Genomic DNA, 19,535 nt, shown 5'->3' with positions numbered 1-19,535 from the left:
GAAGCCCCCAGTTTCGCGTCTATCTGTGATGTGCCACCTCGTCATGAGGAGGAGATCCTCACAGTTGTTTGCCAGGTAAAGGAGGACACTCTTATAGGGCTGTGAAATTGTCTGTTCGGAAAAGTTCAGCTTAGGCAGCTAGACGCCTGCGCAATTATAGAATGTACAGTGACTGGCTGCTTGACCTGAACACAAAGAGTGTCTATCAGGCTGACCTTTGCTGAACATGACAGACAATCTTCATGTCTGCAAAAAGGTGAGGGAGTGGAGTGCCTCTGTTCTTAAGGAAAGATCACTACTGCCCTCACCTCAGCAGTAGGGGTTTCAGAGGTGATACACTTTTGGATTTCAGAAGTGATACACTTTTGGCACTGGCATTTCAGAAGTGTTTTACTGTAGTTAAAGTGCAGATACCTTTTTTGTTCTGCATTAAGTAAACTCTTCTTTTAATGCAGCACACAATAGCAGTAAAAAACAACTATAGGAGAAATACAGGAGAAGGGAGAAAGGCAATTGTATAAGGAGAGGGAAACTGAAAGGGACAAGAATCCCATTCGGTCTCCAGCAAGGGGCTAATACAAAGCCCACCTAAACTATAAGTTAAAGTTTTGGCTACACTGCTGTCTGTGATATGCAGCTAAATCTATTTTGTAGCGAGGGAGAAATAAGCATAAACAATCAATGGAAGCAAACATGTTTGTTCTTTTGATTGCAGTACTTTTCTTTGGCTCTAAACTGTAATTGGATTTAAGTTTGCGTTACAATATATTTCTCTTGCGATGTTCCTCTTCTCAGCATGGCAGCCAAAGAACCACTGCCTTGGCTGCCACTCAGGTTGGTCCATGGTTTTCCTCTGATGCAGTACTTTGCTGAAAACTATGCCCAGGTGAAAAAATTCCAGGGTCGGCCAGATGACCTGTTGATCTCTACCTACACCAAGTCAGGTGAGTCAGGTCCTTTTACTTGTGATTCACTCAAGTTGTGGCGCTTGAGGTGCACTCAAACAGCTTAACATTCTACAGTTCCATTATCTCTAGTGTGCCTTTTCTGAGACCACTAATTCAGCGAGAGGGTCATCTAAAAAATCAGGGACTCTACTGAGTCTATATTCTTTCCTCCCAGGTGGCTCCAGAAAACAGAGAAGAGGCACTTGCTCATATACGTCCACTGACACAAGTGTCCTATATCTCATATGAGGTCAGGGAGAGAATAGGGAGCACCTTGGTATCTTCACTCTCGATCTCCTCCTACCACCTAAGTAATTTGAGTCCATAGAGGAAAGAAACATTTCTGTACACTTCTTAATTCAGGACTAAAATCACCTGTTCATCTTTATGTATACTGTGGTTCCTGTTAGGTTATCAGAATCTTCCACTTTTTCCTACCTACTGCTCACCTAAGGTAAGTGTGTCTCCGGGAGATGTCCACCCCTTCTACAAGCCTACCTCTTTTGTGGTCATCTTAAAATGTTTGACAGGGTGTTCTCTAGCCCTGGCTATTTCCCTATCACCATTAATGTTTCCAGTATTTTTTTTTAACCACAAATCTGGTGGCTTCTTCCAGGCACCACCTGGCTCAGCGAGGTTGTTGAGATGCTGTATTTTGACGGTGACACAGAGAAGTGTGGAAGGAACATTATTACAAACCGAGTGCCCTTCATTGAATTTGCCATCCCGGGGTTGGGGACAGGTAAGTTCAACTTGTTGACATAGCCAGAGTCTCACCCATAAGTCCTCTGCAGGTTGGTGTAAGAATGTGTGATGGACAGTATTGTGGGCTGGATGCAGAGGATGGTGTGGGAAGGCTACATGTTAGAATGGTGACTGTGCTGTATGGCGATAGATTGCTTTTTATATGATATAGTGTATGCTATTTTTATGAGGAAATGTTGTTAGGGCATTTCTTCTGTGGAAGGACTGATTTACAATACACATATCCCTGCACGTGTGTCACCAGGTCACATGATCAGGCTAATAAAAGGAAGCTAAGCACACTTGGCCTTTACTTCAGTTACTATGTACACTGACTGTTCTTGTCCTCTTTCACAGTGTGGCCTGTGCTACTTAGATAGATTAACCATATTATTTAACTAAAAATCGGGATGGGTACAGATAAAGAAATGCCACTAAATGTTGGTACTGACAAGTCCCTGAACACTGAGAGACTGCAGTAAAAACATTCAGCACCTCTTTCTGAAAATATATAAAACTCACAAAATTAACCTGTACTTAACCCCCTGGTAGAGCAGACAGGCTTAACTTACGACAATGTGTAAAGAATGTATGCTGTACCAACACAATAAATTAAGTCAGAATGCCAAACAATAAAGTCCCTACTAAATTTGGAAAATAGGGTAAGATTTAATAAACAAAATGACACCAAAATGATAAACATCCATTTGGGGTAACCAGAGATATGAGTTTTTAAAGATTGAAGGGAAAATAGCCAGCAAAAGAGCACAACGTGCCAATGAAAGTCTCCAGTCTCCGAAGACCTGAACGAAGGTGCAATTTCAGGCTCACCACAATGTAACAAGGATCATATACACCAACCAGGCTTGTCCTGGTCAAAAATCTTACCTTCTGACTTAGCTTTTTAAGTCCCAATCAATCACAGAAGTCACTTCTAAAGCCCCCCATGATCTCAGAGGAGGCACTAGAAGACTCATAAGGTGTCAGGCACTGACCAACAGCAGAAACGTGTCCAGGCTCAGTTGCCATTGGTCAGCTTTGTACTTCCTGGAACAGGTTTCTAGCAACTTGTCTCCCTAGAGCCACAAAGGTGGTCAGCCAACTGACCTTTATGTCCACTACTTCGTCCTGGGGACAAGAGGGAGCAGCCTGGATCTTGAGGGCTCCTTTGAAGTCACAAACAGCAAGTCCAGTCCTCTTCTGATCTTCCGCAGATTGAGAAAGTGTTCTGAAGTGGGTGCCTGGTGGTGCCACATTTATGGCTAGAACCAGCTAGGGGAGTGGGGCGACTCCAGGGAATGCCCAAATTAATTTGGCAAAGGTTTTTCATTGGTTCTTGTTTGTCTTACTGAAAATATGCCCAAAATGAAGGGTGTCAGGGCATTTTCATGATGGTAAAAGTCTTTGGCCACACTCAACTTGGGCTTTGAGGGCTGGATGTGCGTGTGGAGATTGTAGAATGATAATCGTAGAGTCCTCCCTCATCTAACACTAAAATATTTCATAACAATGCATTGTTGCCATTGAATTGGATTTTTAATAACTATTAAAAATATTGATTTAATTATTTTTCTAGCTGGTCCCATTCCTGAATTAGAGTATTGGTATTTTAAGATGTACTCTGGTTTTCTCCATAGGACAGTTTGGCCTGCCACAGTGGCGATATCGTTTAAGTCCTTGTCACTGTAGGGACCTGGTAATATTAATTTTCTGCATGTTCCACTTTCAAATAACAGGCACCCTACCTTTGGGATACAAGGCCTACATAGGGTTGACATTAATATTCAAAAGTGAGGTTCTTAGTAGGCAAAAGGGGTTTATTTTGATGGGTGCATGTTTTTCACTGTTACTGCCAGATTCCAGTGGTACGCCTGAAGGTATTTTTGCATTGTTAGTACAGTGACAATATGTGTTGCAGTCCACTGGTGGCATTTAACTTCCAGACCCTTAGATACAGTTTGCCCAATAAATTGGGGATTTATAGGCAAGTTAAATACACCAGTTCAGGGTATGCCTATTCAACCATGCTCAAAGGGGGAGTACAGGCACTTTTACTACTGGTTAGCAGGGGTAAAGTGTGAACAGTTCTAAAGCCAACAAAAATGGAGGGCCCAGCAAAAAAGGCAAACATTCTGGGTGATCTATCTATCTATCTATCTATCTATCTATCTATCTATCTATCTATCTATCTATCTATCTATCTCTCTATCTCTCACTCTCTCTCTCTTTCTCTTTTTGGGCTCCTGCATTCCTCAGGTAGTGGAAGATTATTTGCTCAGTGACTGCACAGCTAGATTTTCAAAAAGCATCACGAGTGAAGATTCCATTTGGAATGTGGAATCCATGCAGTCCTGAGATCTTCAGAGAAAGGTAGTATTGTCAGTGATGTCCAGTCCACCTCAATGCAATTATTTTAAATTGTACATCTAGAAGTTCTCTCTGGAGTCCAATAGTTGTTCCCTTAAGACAATTCCCACAAGGAAAATCTTCAATCCTGATTGCAAATGATCCACACAGTTAAAATGATTTACCACAGGCTGGTAATGTTCCTTATTAATTATTACTGATTTGTGATTCCTGAATAGTGTACCAAGGTCATTCACTGTTTGGCCTACATATTGTTTTTTTAGAGCTCTGGTGTTAGTTCTGAATACCCTAAAGACCATAATACCTCCAACATGATGATAGACCTAAAAAAACTTGAGAGAAGATGCAAACTTGCAGAGTGCTTTAACAATAATTCTGATGTTCTGATGTTGAACTGCAAATCTACCCTTAAGATTCTTTTAAGAAGTTCCGCCATCCTAAATCTTGGACTCCCCAACATGGTAGAAATCCAGTTCTTGATACATGCATTTTATCCATCAATGAACTCAACAAGAAATCAGCATTGAAAAATGATTTTGGTATTATTACCAGAGAAGAAAGAAAATCAGTGTAGGCAGAAGAGCCGGTAGGGGCTGCTGCTGCCCTGAGGCTCCCCCACACCATGAAGGCCCTGTATTAGTTCTGTTTGTCCTGGGTGAACTTAAATGGCTTTGGCACTGGGAGAGGTGTAGGTCAGGAAGGGAGGCCAAACGTCCCTCCCCATTAATTAACATTTCAACCCTTGGGTGTGGGTCCATGGGGTCTATTAAAGGCTTGGGGAGGGGAGCTGCACCCCCCACCACCCCTTATATATTAGAGGGCAGAGTCCATATTTTTCTTTAAACAGGACTGTGGATCTGCGGCCCTGTTAAAAATAATATACACGTTTTTGGACCAGGGCCTTTCTCTTGGAACATTCTCCAGGCCTTGGTGGCCAGGATATCCCTATCCTGCCCCATATATATTTTTTACACTATTTTCCAGGACAGGGGACTGAGTCCCTGATTTCTAAAATGGCTGCGTCACATCTTTGTTGAGGCAGTGACAGCCAGCCAGATCATATTTTAAAATTTGTGGGATCTGCAGCTCCACCTAGGCTTGATATATAAATACATTTTCCACCTTAATTTCTCAAAAACTACTGAACGGATGTACACAAAATCACAAGAAGATGCACTTTTTGCACTAAGATCTTGCTTTCTGCCAAAGGCGGTTCAATTTTTCTCAGCTGTTTTTGTGGTATTGCGGCTCAAATTTTCTAATGAAAAATTACATTGAGAAAATACAATTTTGTACCCCCCTCTCCTTTTTCTCAGCTGCAGCTTGTCAGATCACCCCAAAACATTTTCCAGGAGAATTTTATGAATATTCGTGAAACAGCACCAAAGTTATATGCAGAAAAGATGCTTTATATTCCCCCGCCACGCAGAGTTTGCAAATGTTGCAATGCTATTATAAATGATGCCATAGAACACGTCATGAGTGAAGTAACGTGGGGTAATTAGCGGTGCATGGCGAGGGCACAAGTTATAGTTAGTTACCTTAGGTTACAAGTTATAATTACTTGACATAATTATAACTTGTGAGTTTCAGTGGTTTTGTACGTTTACAATGACATGTTTTAACTGATGTCTTCACCTAACTATAACTTTGTTATAAACCTTTGTTTTTCACTGAATGTTTAGTTTTTTTTTTAATGCAATCTAATATTTCATTAAAATATGTAAAGGCAACTCCCCTGCCACGCATGGCCTTCCACTGTGCATGATGGGGGATTGACCGCATGGTCTGGCATGTGGCCAACCCCCCACGGGAAGCCCGCACCCTAGCAGCGAACGGCCTTCAGCCACGTGCAGGTGGGGTTTAGCCACAAAGCCAGCAGCCAGCTACCCGCAGGCAGCCAAATCCCTGCCTGCGGGGTGGGGTTGGCCACAGGGTCTGGCTTCTGAGCAGCCAATCCTACACATGGCCTTCAGCAGCACTAAAATGTAAAACGCAAACCTATTGTCTTTATCTAGGGGTGAGTCTATCAATATATGTAAAGCAGATCTATCATCTTTCTTCAAAAATCACCAATAATGTTAACTCAGTATATATTTCTATAATTCACCCAATGCAATGTTTGCTCATTTTAATTACTTACAAAAATTGTAATAGAATTTTATTAAAACATGTATGTGACTCCTTATTTTTGCATATTGTTTATTATTACATTTTGTGTATAAAATGTATAAATACTCAGCGACATATTTTTTGGTTTAAAAAAAATAAAACAAACAGGTCTCTGACTCACTATTTTAATATCTTTCATCTTAAAAATGCAATCATAAGATCAAACATTAGAGTACATTTGGGTATATCTTCAGCCCATATAAAATGCATCCATACAACCAGGTCCTATATGGTGCTGCATTCCCAACTGCAGAGAAAAAGCTTCAGTCAGGGAAATGCTTTGAAAAACTATGATAAGCTCTTCTGGGGGTCCTAGATACAGTGACCCAAAAGACCTACTTTTTTTTAACACGTAGGTGGTGGGCTACGAAACTTCCTGAATCTAACACAACATTAAAAAAGTGTTTTGTGATGCCCCTGCACCTTCAAAGGACATCACCAAAAAACAAAAGAGAATGTAAATAGCCCCTGCGGGGCTTCATCAGGCACTCCTTGAATGAGGGGTGAAGAAAAAATGAGCAGCTGTGTATTCACCTTTTGTTTTCTTTATTTTTTTTTTCTGGGTGTCCCGGTCCCGCCCGGGACATCCATATTTTTTTCACAAGGGCTGTTGGGCAAGCCGTAGGGATCCCACGACTGCACCAAATCCCTGCAGGTGGCCCCATTTTATTTCAAGGTATGCCCTGTGCTCACTTGGGGGACCTTACTGCTGATCCCAGGTTGAGAGCTGTGTGGGGTGGCCCTGGGCCTCCATTACCCTGCGGGCTCCCCAGCTTTCACCCATAGCTGCTACAGCAGTAGCCCGCATTGCTCGCACCCGGCAGGGGAAGTTTTCTTTTGCCTGCACACAGTAGAAGTGAGTCAGTATATTTTCTTCACCCAAAAGCTCAGGCAGGGAAATGTTGTCTCCCACCAGGTGGGAGCAGCTTTGTGCTCCCACCAGTGGGGGAACATTACTCTTTACATGTCCGTGCAGAGAATAGACAGGACCCTGGACTGAGCTCCCCGGAATACCGGACTTGAGCTAGCCTAAGGAATGCGGTCCCCGGTCACTGTTCAGGCTCAGGGAGAGGGGCTGTAAGGCCCCACTCCCCTTAATTAAAATGATGGCCCCCAGGAGATGGGGTCTCTGGGACCTCAGAGAGGCTTGGGGTGGGGTCCCAGTTTAGCCTTAGGGAGGCAGTCACGTGGCCATCCTTCCCTTCAAATATATACGTGCAGCCCCTCCAGGCTCTGGCCACCCTAAGGTGTATTTGTATACTAGGTAGGGGCGCACTCGTTTTATTTTTTATTTTCCCCACAGATCCTCCTCAAATTTGCAGAAAAAGGACATTTTTTGGTCCATCAGGCTTGGGGTTCCAGGTATACCTACCATGGCCATTTACATCTTTTTTGTCCTTTTTTCTTAGGACCAAGTGTGACTTTTGAGTCCTAAGATAGTTGCCTCTAAATCGTTGTTGATGTGGTGGGAGCCAATCGGCTCTCTTCAAGGGATCTGACAGCCCGCAGATCCTCTGCGCCGTGATATGAACAAAGTTTTAAAACATTAGTTGCTCAAAGACTACATAACGGATTTACACCACATCACAAAAAGTGCTCTTTCTGGACCAAAATCTAGGTTACTGCTGAATTTGGAGTAAATCTGTTCAGAGGTTTAAGCTGTAGCTCTGCCTAAAGTTCCAGTTCCTATGGAAAAATGAATGAGGAAAACGTGTTTTGAGACCCCACCTTTTTTTTATCCCTCGCTTGATGGATCCCTTCCAAAACTTTTCATGAAGGAGATGAGGTGAAAACATTTTTTTCGAAACTTTTGTCAAAAATTTGTCAAATGGCATGAAAGATATAAGCAAACCAAAAAATGCATATACATACATATGTTTGCATATATGTGTGTGTGTATGTGTGGGTGTATATCAGAGGGTTATTCCTCTGTTAGATCAAACTTAAAGATTCTCTCCGCCATGCTGTGATGGGCAGACTGATGGTGAGCCTGTCCTCGACTGACGGGCTTTACAGATCCTATTCACCCCTCATTAAATCCTGCTATGCTGCTTTAATATGACAAGGCAGCACAAGAAGCACCTCTTTATGTAAGTGTACTTGTGTCCCTAATGGGATCAGATGGTCAGTAGAAACCGGAGCTTCCACTGTGATTACTATGTATGCTCACCCGACCCTCTCTCCATGTATTTGTTTTAGCAGAAAGTGTTGGACGCAGGACAGCCCTTGAGAAACTGAGAGAGCCAGGGCAAATTGGGGGCATCCAGTCACGCTAGCCTCAGAACATAACAGTGGCGAAAAGACAGGCAGGGTCCACCTTAGAAAAGCCTTAGACATTATGGCCCGTATTTATACTTTTTGACGCTTAACTGCGCCAACGCAGTTTAGCGTCAAAAAAATTAGCGCCGGCTAACGCCATTCTGAAGCGCCATGCGGGCGCCGTATTTATAGAATGGCGTTAGCCGGCGTTAGCCGGCGTTAGCCGACCGGCGCTGCCTGGTGTGCGTGAAAAAAAACCACGTACACCAGGCAGCGCCGGCGTAGGGGAAAATGGCGTATGGGCGTCTCAAAATGGGGCAAGTCAGGTTGAGTCAAAAAAATCGCCTCAACCCGATTTGCGCCATTTTTTTACGACGCCCATCCCCCATTAACATGACTCCTGTCTTAGCAAAGACAGGAGTCATGCCCCCTTGCCCAATGGCCATGCCCAGGGGACTTATGTCCCCTGGGCATGGTCATTGGGCATAGTGGCATGTAGGGGGGCACAAATCAGGCCCCCCTATGCCACAAAAAAAATAAAATAAATACTTACCTGAACTTACCTTAATGTCCCTGGGGTGGGTCCCTCCATCCTTGGGTGTCCTCCTGGGGTGGGCAAGGGTGGCAGGGGGTGTCCCTGGGGGCAGGGGAGGGCACCTCTGGGCTCATTCTGAGCCCACAGGTCCCTTAACGCCTGCCCTGACCCAGGCGTTAAATTCAGGCGCAAATGCGGGGTTTTTTGCCCCGCCCACTCCCGGGTGTCATTTTTGCCTGGGAGTATAAATACCACGCACATGCCTGGGAGTCATTTTTTTAGACGGGAACGCCTACCTTGCATCTCATTAACGCAAGGAAGGTGTTCACGCCAAAAAATGACGCTAACTCCATGAACTTTGGCGCTAGACGCGTCTAACGCCAAAGTATAAATATGGAGTTAGTTTTGCGTCGAATTTGCGTCGAAAAAAACGACGCAAATTCGGCGCAAACGGAGTATAAATATGCCCCTATGAGTCCCACACCAGCTGCAGTGTCTTTTCTTCAGCCGGGCACATACAGTGCTTTTCATGAGGACATATTGTTATGGAATCCCCTCTCCTGAAGGGCTGTCCGTCACCGGCACTACAACAAGTCATACTCTTGCATCACCTGGTCAGGTGACTGGGCTAATAAAAGTGCTTTGGGAGTGCATACCATTTCTCCAGTTGCCATGTAACCTGAGTGCCCTGTCAACCTTCTGAGCAGAGTGGCCTGTGCAACAGAGAACACAACAGTGTAGATGTGAGAATGTGGAGACATTGTGTAAAAACTGGAGATTTTTGAATGGGGAGGCAAATTGGACCTGTCATAAGGTTTGTTATGATTTTTGATACTATTATGCTCTTGTTCATTTACTCTGTTGCTCTGTTACCCTATCCCTATACATCACCCAGGGGCAGCACTCGAGGCACAGACACCATCTCCGCGTATTCTGAAGATACATCTTCCTGTTCAGCTACTTCCTGAATCCTTTTGGGAGAGTAACTGCAGGGTTAGTAGGTGTTCCTATGCCAGCCACTACGTGTCCACTTCTTCAGATACAGGTGGTCTCTCTTCCTGTCATAGATGGTCTTTCGCTCCTATCTCCACATAAACACCCCAGATAGTTCATTGAACTGAAGTAATTATGAGGTCCTTGCAATGCAGCACCACAGACTTTTAGGCAGCAAGGAGCACCAAATCCCAACCTATGCCTGGCATGACTAAAAAACAAATCTTCAGGGATCTGAACATTTCCCAACATAAAGTGACAGACATCATTCTGATTATGGTAAGTTCAGTTACTTACATACGATTCATGCTAGGCAAGGAAGAAAAGAACGGTTATGTAATGGTGCATACCAATGAACTGTCTCAAAGTGTCCACAATGTTCAGTCTACAAACGGGGGTCCAACATAATTATTTTTCCCTATTGTGCAATAACAGAAGTAACAATTCCACCATCTGTCTCTAACAGGTTCGTAAGGGGTCGTAGCTCTCACTAATTAGGAGGAACAAGACTACGGGAGTGTTCAGAGTTTGGCAGAATGGGAGAATCGCCATAAATCACTGGATCTCTCACCCAGAATAAATCACGATCATCTCACCTCATTAGAATTCGGGTACATTTGGGTTTGGCTTGCAGAGCGTCAGTCGGTTCCAGCGCGAGTGCTGTAGGGCCCCCACCATAACAGATTTGGAAGACCCTCTCTATTTACGGCGGCCCTTCTGTCTACAATTTTTTCAGTGTGGTAGGTATGACAGTCTTGCAAAGGAAAAGAAAACAATGCCCCCCATACATAGGGAGGGAATCGATAAATGTCTGGGCAACTGTTTTTTTGTTTAGTACTAACAATCTACCTCCACTTTGGGAGTTTGTTTCTGCAGAACAAATAATCACTTGTTTGAACGTGTAGTGCTGTAAATGGTCATGTACCGTCAAGCACCAAATGCTTGCCCTTTTTCAATCTGAAAATTAGAGTATCAGCTCTTCTCAGCAGAGATGTGACGCTTTCATCATGGTAGCACTAGCACATTTCAGTATTAAGCAGGTACTCTGAGAAAGTGAGTATCTGCACTTTTATATTTCCTTTTCACCGAAAGTCCACTCTTTGGCCCTGAGTACCACATTTGCAAAGCAGAGTTTCCCACGCCCCTCAAACCATGGAAATCTATTTCTTCAGTCTACTGTACAGATTTACCTGGTATCAGGAGTGTTGGGGGATCTTGTTTGTGTAACAAGGACAGGTATGAGTGAGACAAAACAGAGGGGATATGTTTTTATTCTGAGATGAAGAGTCAGTCTTGATGAGAAGACAGAAAGCTCCTGACCATTATGCGCATCTCTCTTGCCCACTTTCAGATGATCTACAAGGCTCGCAACCCCAAAGACGTGGCTGTCTCCTTCTATAACTTCCACCTCATATCCAGGGTACACCCAGAGCCCGGGACTTGGCAATAATTTCTTGAGGATTTCATGGCTGGCTACGGTAGGGCTAGTGTTTCCTCAGTGGTCTGTATCTGAATCTGTCACACAAATCTTTGGGGTATCATAAAAAACATATCTCTACATGGAAGTGAGAGAGGTGTTTGCATGCATCTATCTTGAGCTCAGAGAAAAGAGACACAGATGCCTTCTCAGGATCCATAAACATTTCCCTTAAACAGATCTCTGAGGTGGAACACATCTCCCACGGGTTGATCATGGAGGGATGTTGCAGGTACTCACTGTGACACCAGGTTCAAGCTGCACCGGACTGATTAGGCTAAAACTGGTGTGGGTTGCTTCTTCTAGCTTGTAGAGTGGGTCTTTCCTGCAGTTTAGGGAAAACTGTTTCCATGAAGTGCAGGGGCAGACTGATTAGCATAAGATGGGCCCCTGTTTAGAGTGGGGCACTGGTGGATCACTGTCACAATACTGAGGTAAACAATGTAGTTGACCAACATATTGTGTAAAAATATTGTCTACCATGATATTGTGTTCCTATACTCCTAATGATAAGTACAAAATATCGGAAAAAATAATGTTGATACTAATATTGTTTAAAAAAAATAGTTTTTTTCTATATAAACAGAGTTTAAAGGAGTAAATGTAAATATCTTAATGTATAATGTAAATTAAATATAATCCACTATATTTAATACTATATATAAATATAGGCATTAATCAATTGTTACACCATATAAATAGATATCATAATAAAACCATAACAAATATAAACAATTGAATAAGGAAACAATTTATTAATTAATGTAGACAATAAATAAAATATAAGACATTGTAAAATCAAAAACACATTTGAAAGGACTATAAACACTAAAATGTATGTTATAATGATAACTAATAATATAAAATATACAAAAATAAAACAATTAATGCTACGAAATCTATTCAACTAATATTATGAAACTTATTGGAGTCTAAGACATTAAGGGCCTGATTACGACTTCCGCGGAGGGTGTTAATCCATCCCAAATGTGACGGATATCCCACCCGCCGTATTACGAGTTCTATAGGATATAATGGACTCAAAATACGGCGGGCGGGATACCCTTCACATTTGGGACGGATTAACACCGTCCGCCGAAGTCGTAATCAGGCCCTAGATCTACTATTCCCACTATAGTTTATGCAACAGGAGGAAAACGTGTTGGAATTCATAGGGGTCAGATTTACTATTCCTACTCCAGTCACCACAATAATAGTGAAAGTGTTGGATTTTGGAGGAGTTAGATTCACTATTCCTACTTCAGTCAGTGCAAAAGTAGGAGAACTAATGGACTTCTAAGGGGTGAATTTTACTATTCACACTCCACTCTAAGCAACAGTATGGAAAGAAGTGGACTTTGGAGGGGTGTAATTTACTATTTCCACTATAGTCTACACAACAGTAGGGAAAGTGGTGGATTTTGGAGGGGTTATATTTACTTTTCCCACTCCAAACAATGCACAGTAGTGAAAGTGGTGGATTCCGTTTGGGTAAAATTCTCTATTCCTACTACAGACCACACAACAGTAATGAAAGTGTTGGAGTCTGGAGGGGTAAAATTTACCACTCCCACTCCAAACTGTACAATAGAGGGAATGTGTTGAATTGCAAAGTGGTTAATTTTTTTTACCGTAATCTAAGCAAGAGTAGGGAAAATACTTCATTTACATTACCATACATTCATAAGAAATCACATGATTGTAGAAAAATATTAAACCCTTAAAAAATATATTAATTATCATAAAATATGTATATGTATATAAAAACAATAAAAATAACCAATTAACGTAATTACTATTCAATAAAAAATATTTATCAATCAATAAATAATTGTTATTCAATTATTAATCAATTAAATTCCCACCTTGAACCTCTACAAACCTAGCAGTCAGCACTTAAAATGTCACAAAAAATAACTATTCCATAATTCTCAAATCTAAATTAAATTAAATAATTTTTAAACAATTAATTATTAATTGGTAATGATTGATCACTTAATTAACTTCACATCCTAGATCCTCACAAACCTAGCATCCCACAACTAAAATAAAATACAATTAAATTAAATTATTCCACAATTTACATATTCATAACTCAAGTAAATAATTAATTTACAAATAATAAGTCAATGTTAATGAAATATTTCTTAATTAATTTCCCACCCTGCACCCCCACAAACCTAGGAAGTCGCAACTAAAGTATAAATACAATAATTAGGTATTCCAAAAATTACATGATTAAAAAACAATCAAATAATTTACAATTAATAATTAATTGTTCAATAATTATTACTTAATTAACTTCCCACACTATACCAGATCCTACCGCCACAAATCTCCAGGGGGATGGGGAGCAGGGTGGAGTGATGGGGGGGGAAATAAAATTGATAAATAATTTTCATAGAATAGTAATTATGTTAATTGGCAATAAAATGATAATTAAAAAAAAACGTACCAGTCTCTGAGACACCAACACAGACTCCCCATGCAATTTTGGCGCCATTCTTATGCTATACCTAGCATGAGAGCAGCATCAGGATTGGTCTGAACGGCTTGGTCTGCTGCTCAGACAATGCACTGAAGTCTGTGCAGTTTCTCCAACCCGGCTGTGTAACACAGCCGGGTTGGAAAATCTAAGAGCACAGTTTGGCTGGCCTAAGACAGCAGGCCAAACTGATATGCACACAGTGCACTCACTCCAGTCCTCCTCCTCCCCTCTACCATGGCCAAGCCCCATCCCTCTCTGCACAAGCTGACTGAGACAGCAGCTGAAAAATAAAACAATAGTAAAATATTGTTTTATCTTTCAGCTGCTGGCTCAGCCAGTGGGGTGATGCTCCTTCGCCATTGCAAAGGAGCCACCCCTGCATTATACCCCTACAAACCTCACATCCACAAATAACATATTATGAAAATACATCAGTATTACAGAAATTATATAATAAATATCTATCATATAATTCAATTAAATTCCTTAAATAATTCTTAATTATTTATTACCTGATTAACTTCTCATGCTATCCCTCTACAAACCCAGCATTTCACTACAGCACTAAAAAGTGCCATTAGAATTCATAAAAAACATTCTAAATAGCTTAGAATTACAAGATATCTTTAAAACAATCAATAACATTTAGATAAACAATAGTAATACATAAAATAAATATAGCAACTAAAACATATTGAAATTGTTGAAAAGTGATATTTTTAATGATTATGGGCCTTATTATGAGTCTGGCGGTCAGAAGATCGCCAGACTCGTGCTGGAGATCTGGAAGACAGCGGCTGTGGTGGTCTGGCTGCCCCTATACAAGTTTGGCTATCTCCACCAGGATCATTGATCCCTACAGGATGACGGCAGTGCTGATTACAACCATGTTCTCCATCAGCCTTTTCATGGTGGTTCAACCGCCATGAAAAGGCTGGTGGAGAACAAGTGCTGAGGGCCACAGGGGGGCCCCTGCACTGCCAACGACATTGTCGTGGATAGTGCAGGGGCCCACCTCCCAAGCACCGTCAGAATGCACACTGTCTGCCGTGCAGACAGTGCGCATTCCTAGAGTGCTAGAGGGCCCCCCTGTGTGATGGCAGTGGACTCAGCTCCATGTGGAGCTGAGTCCAATGTCACCACACGTTTTCCACTGAGCTGACCTTGGTTTCCACTGGTCAGCCCAGTGAAAAAACTTGTAATGGGGCCGGTGAGGAGACTGCCAGCACCGTGGGGGGTCTCCTCATTGGGAGTTTGGCAGTCGGATTTTTCCGACTGCCATATTCGTAATCAGCCCCCAAATTAGTGAAAATTAAAATAAAAACATCCATGTTATTTGCAACAATTTTACTTACATCAAAAAATGATTTTCTTGTCCTCAAATTTTCTGCATCACGATATTTGTGTGTCGGAATATTTGATTTTCAAAATTTCTGTCTCCCAATATTTTTTAAATAATATTGTGCCCGAACATCATACTGGTTGAAAAACAATGTGTGGAAATGCAAACCAGATTGATTGCCCTTGGTTTAGGTTATGTGCAAGGATTTTTCCATCACCTTTTTTGTGCTTGCTTGAGAAGTCTCTCCATGTATTAGTTACCTTCCTGACTTGTCCTATTCCACCATTCCTGTCTACCTTCTGTCGTTCCTCTCAGTTAATGTCCCAAACCCTTCCACATATTCTCTTAGTTTCTGTCTTCCCCTCGACATTCCAGCTTTCTTCATCTCCTATTCTCCCATTGCTCTTTCAGTCAGCTATAGTTCCTGGTACAGCCACGTGAAGGACTGGTGGGAGAAGGCACAGACATATCCCAATCTCCTCTTCTTGGTCTACGAGGACATGCTGGAGGCAAGACTGCATGATTTGATGTTAATCAGCCATACATTATTATTTTGTGTTTTGGTGGGTCAGTAAGTACTTTTAGAGGTCACTGAATGTTCAATGTGAATGGGTTTGCAGACACAGTGGCTACAGATGTCCCAGGCCAGAGGTGTATCTTCAGGAGTAGGGTTTCATCTGCTCCCTCTGATATATGTTCTGCAATTATCGTAAGATCTGGGAGCTCAGAGTGGTGATTGTCGATGTCTGCGATTGGGTTCAAGAGGTTTAAGAGACTGTCAGCTGTTTCTTTTGACTAATCTCTCCCCTTGTGAGACACCAGATGGCAGAGGTAAACGAAGGGGGCGATTAAAATGTATTAATACCTTGATCTGGTTTTGCTTTAAACATACACCCGCTTTATGAGTCATGTATTTGATCTCAAAAGGATAAAGAGCTGAGATGGCCCCACTCGGATTTTGAGTTTTGTATCTCAGTGTAAGGCACGTCTCTGCAGTAGACATTTTAACCCCCTTAATTATCTAACCATAAAGAAGGTCTTAGTACAATAGTCTGCTGAAGTAAAGTGAGCCAAACTCATTTGCAGGAAGGAAATGAGTGTCCCAGTACTCACTCCACTCCACACTCAGTCGGGCTAGACTACCATTATCAACACTTAGTGGTCCTTAGTAGTGGAGATTGTTTGAGTGCACATAGAACTGTTGGCATTGACCGCCTCCATTGTTCTCAATGTTAACATGCCAAAATAAGGCCTGCGTTTACTCGTGGTGTGCTGTCTTTTTCTACACACGAATAACGGCAAGAGTACTGTCCCTGGCATATTCAACACCATCTGCCATATCCCTCCCTCCCACCCCACATACAAGGTGTCCAAATGACCATAGTCATGGACACTGATTCACCAAAATGCCAGAGGTGGAAGTGGCACCACAATCTCTTTGCTCCTCCCGGACATCACAGGGTTAATCTCTTGCCTCTAAACAGCATCGAAATGACGGGGAAGAGCATGGAGAGGAAACTGCACAAAAAAAACTAGGCTCCTAGCATTCTGTTTAAATTCTGTTCCTGCTGCTGCCTTCATGATCCCTGATCCCCGGGGGCAGCACGAGCAGTGCCAGAAGTACCACTGGTCAAGCTAAGGGGAGCAGCTGCCCCCGTATTGACAGCCATGTCCAAATTCCATTTCAAGATTACCTTCTACAAACCAGTGTACTTTAGAACTTTACTCTACGGTAATAATCCTAGAATACCTTGGACTGGAATACGGTGCACTTGGTGATATATCGTTATTTTCTAACCTCAGTCCAAAACCATAATCCCTCTCCCATCTTTTTCTGCTTTGTGCACAGCATTGACTCTTGGAGTAAATCCAAAATCGACCCACACCCTTTGCCCCCAAACTTTCTGAATAAGATGAACACTTGTCTCCTCCTCTGACACTGGATGCACCAGTGAGGGCGATGGGATAACATCCGGAATGTCCTTACATCTCAGGGCTTACTGCCCAACTCCAAGGTAATGTAAGAAAACAGCGCGAGAGTGAGAACCAGTGTGTATGAGTATGGATTCCATCCCACGAGTATGTGTCCCAGCTCTATTGAAAGGTGTGCTGCTTCTTCACATTTCCATTGCTACAGCTGGAGAGTGCCAACTAAATGGTTTGCAGTGGACACACGGTCCCTGAAACATTTTCTTTAGTTGAGTTCCCGTTAGTGCACATCATTATGGATAAAAACTCGACCTGAATATGAGAATCAATTATCTGAAAAAGAACAATGTGAAAAGTGAAAAAGAACATTCCCAGGCATTATGGATTAATCGCGCGTATAGCTTTTGATGGGGTGTAGTTATTTATGGCAATGAAAGTCTCCTCCCACGGCAAAAAGTCTGGAAGGACATATTAGTAAAATAAAATTTATTTTGTATGTGAAGCAGATTCAGACGGCCAGAATGTCACCTTTCAAACAGGGTTGGAACATATTCGGCAGACAGAGGCAAAGCACTAATTTTTACAGTTATACACACAGATCTTCAACGGTAAACATGTGACACATTCAAACAAAAAGATCCTCCGAGCCGGCACAGTGCACCTGGAGACCTTGCATCCTTTCAGCATCCTTTAAACCGAAGCCTATGATGGAACTGTAAAACATCCTGTAACCTACTGTGTTGTATGGGGCTGGTCAGAAGTCTGGCAGACTGTACAGACAGTTGCACGGCTAGTGACCTTTTGAATAACACGACTAGGGTCAAACTGGCCACTGTGTCACTCTGGCATTTTTTGGTGGGATGCAGGTTAGAGCGCTGCTTTCAGAGCAGGATCGGCTGCAACATTACAACCATGGCTCCATTAACCCACTTTAATGGGGACAGTGGTTGCATTGTCAAGAATAGTTTGAATATATTTGTGAAGACTGATTTTAGCTTTCAGCCCATCCCTGAACATGAGCCCCCGTAACTGCCCCTCCCTTGGGGTGATTGGCCCATGGAGGCATGTTAATCCCCAGGCTTGTTACTGGAACGGTTTGATTGACAACCACGTGTCTGTAGGGGAGCTAGGACCAGGGGCGGCTCCTTCGCAATGGCGAAGGAGAGTCGCCCCTCTGGCTGAGCCAGCAGCAGAAAAATAAAACAATTGTTCACTATCGTTTTATTTGTCTGCTGCAGGCTCAGCCAGCAGTATGTGAAGGGAGGGGCGGGGCCGGGCCACTGGAGGGGGAGAAGGGAGGGGGAAGAGGAGAGAGTGCACCTAAGTGCACATGTGTGTTTGCCCGGCCGTCTGCGGCTGGCCATAAACACATGTGCACTTAGGTTTCTCCAGCCCGGCTGTTCAAAAGAACACTGGCCCCAGGGTTGTGTCTGAGCAGCAGTCCAAGCCGCTCAGACCAGTCTTCATGATGCTTTCATGCAAGGTTTAACATGAAAGCAGCACCATGATTGCTGGGGAGCCTGTGCTGGGGTCCCAGTGATTACTAGGACACCACATTGAGGAAAGAGGTGTGTGAGGAGGCAGGAGACAGCAGCGTCCATGAAGGTAAGTGTATTTAAATGTTTTTTTTAAATTTATTTTTTTATTTTTTTTATTTTCACACCCCTCCACCTCCATCTTTGAGGTTTGGGTCCGCCGCTGCTGGTTAGAACTAATATTGATACCAGCCTTAGAGAATGAAAGAACTGGATAAGTTGGCAGTAGCTTAAGACAGGTACATGTGAAAAGAATTAGTATGCAAGAGTGGAAAGATGTGAACTGGACAACCTATGAAACTGCTTTCTTTGCAGGGCAATAACAACGATAATAGACTTCCTTATGGATGTATTCTTTTACTGCCAGCACCATGTGCCATTACAGTGTACCATCCCCGTCAGCTTCATCCCACCACAGCAGAGATGGCAAAAGAAATCTTAAGCACAGATTATGACCCCTTTTAGGGTAAACCTTGCAGCCTTGGGGTGATCGCAATTTTGTTTTCTACTCATAATTGGTTTATTGAATTTTGACAGAGTACACAAATACCGACCATGTAATACAATGAGCAGATCTCAAAATGACATTGGTACATTTGAATTGCCTTACTTGCACAATATATTGCCAACCATGATGGAAGTATAGAGAACTAACAATTAGGATGTTGTGCAACCGTAGAGCAGTATCAAAACAAAAACAATAGGGTGCCTCAGCTACAATTCTATAAAGGCATGAAGGTACATTCA

General features: G+C 42.6%; 1 pseudogene; it reads left to right on the top strand.

The window, feature by feature from the left end:
• Window positions 1-796: 796 nt before the first annotated feature.
• Window positions 797-19,535, top strand: part of LOC138247258 (sulfotransferase 1B1-like) — a 32,655-nt pseudogene continuing 13,916 nt past the window's right edge.

The sequence above is a fragment of the Pleurodeles waltl genome, chromosome 7, assembly GCF_031143425.1.
Source record: "Pleurodeles waltl isolate 20211129_DDA chromosome 7, aPleWal1.hap1.20221129, whole genome shotgun sequence".
Classification (NCBI taxonomy): Eukaryota; Metazoa; Chordata; class Amphibia; order Caudata; family Salamandridae; genus Pleurodeles; species Pleurodeles waltl.
Note: the sequence above shows the minus strand (reverse complement) of the source record. Positions and strands in the feature narration are given on the sequence as shown.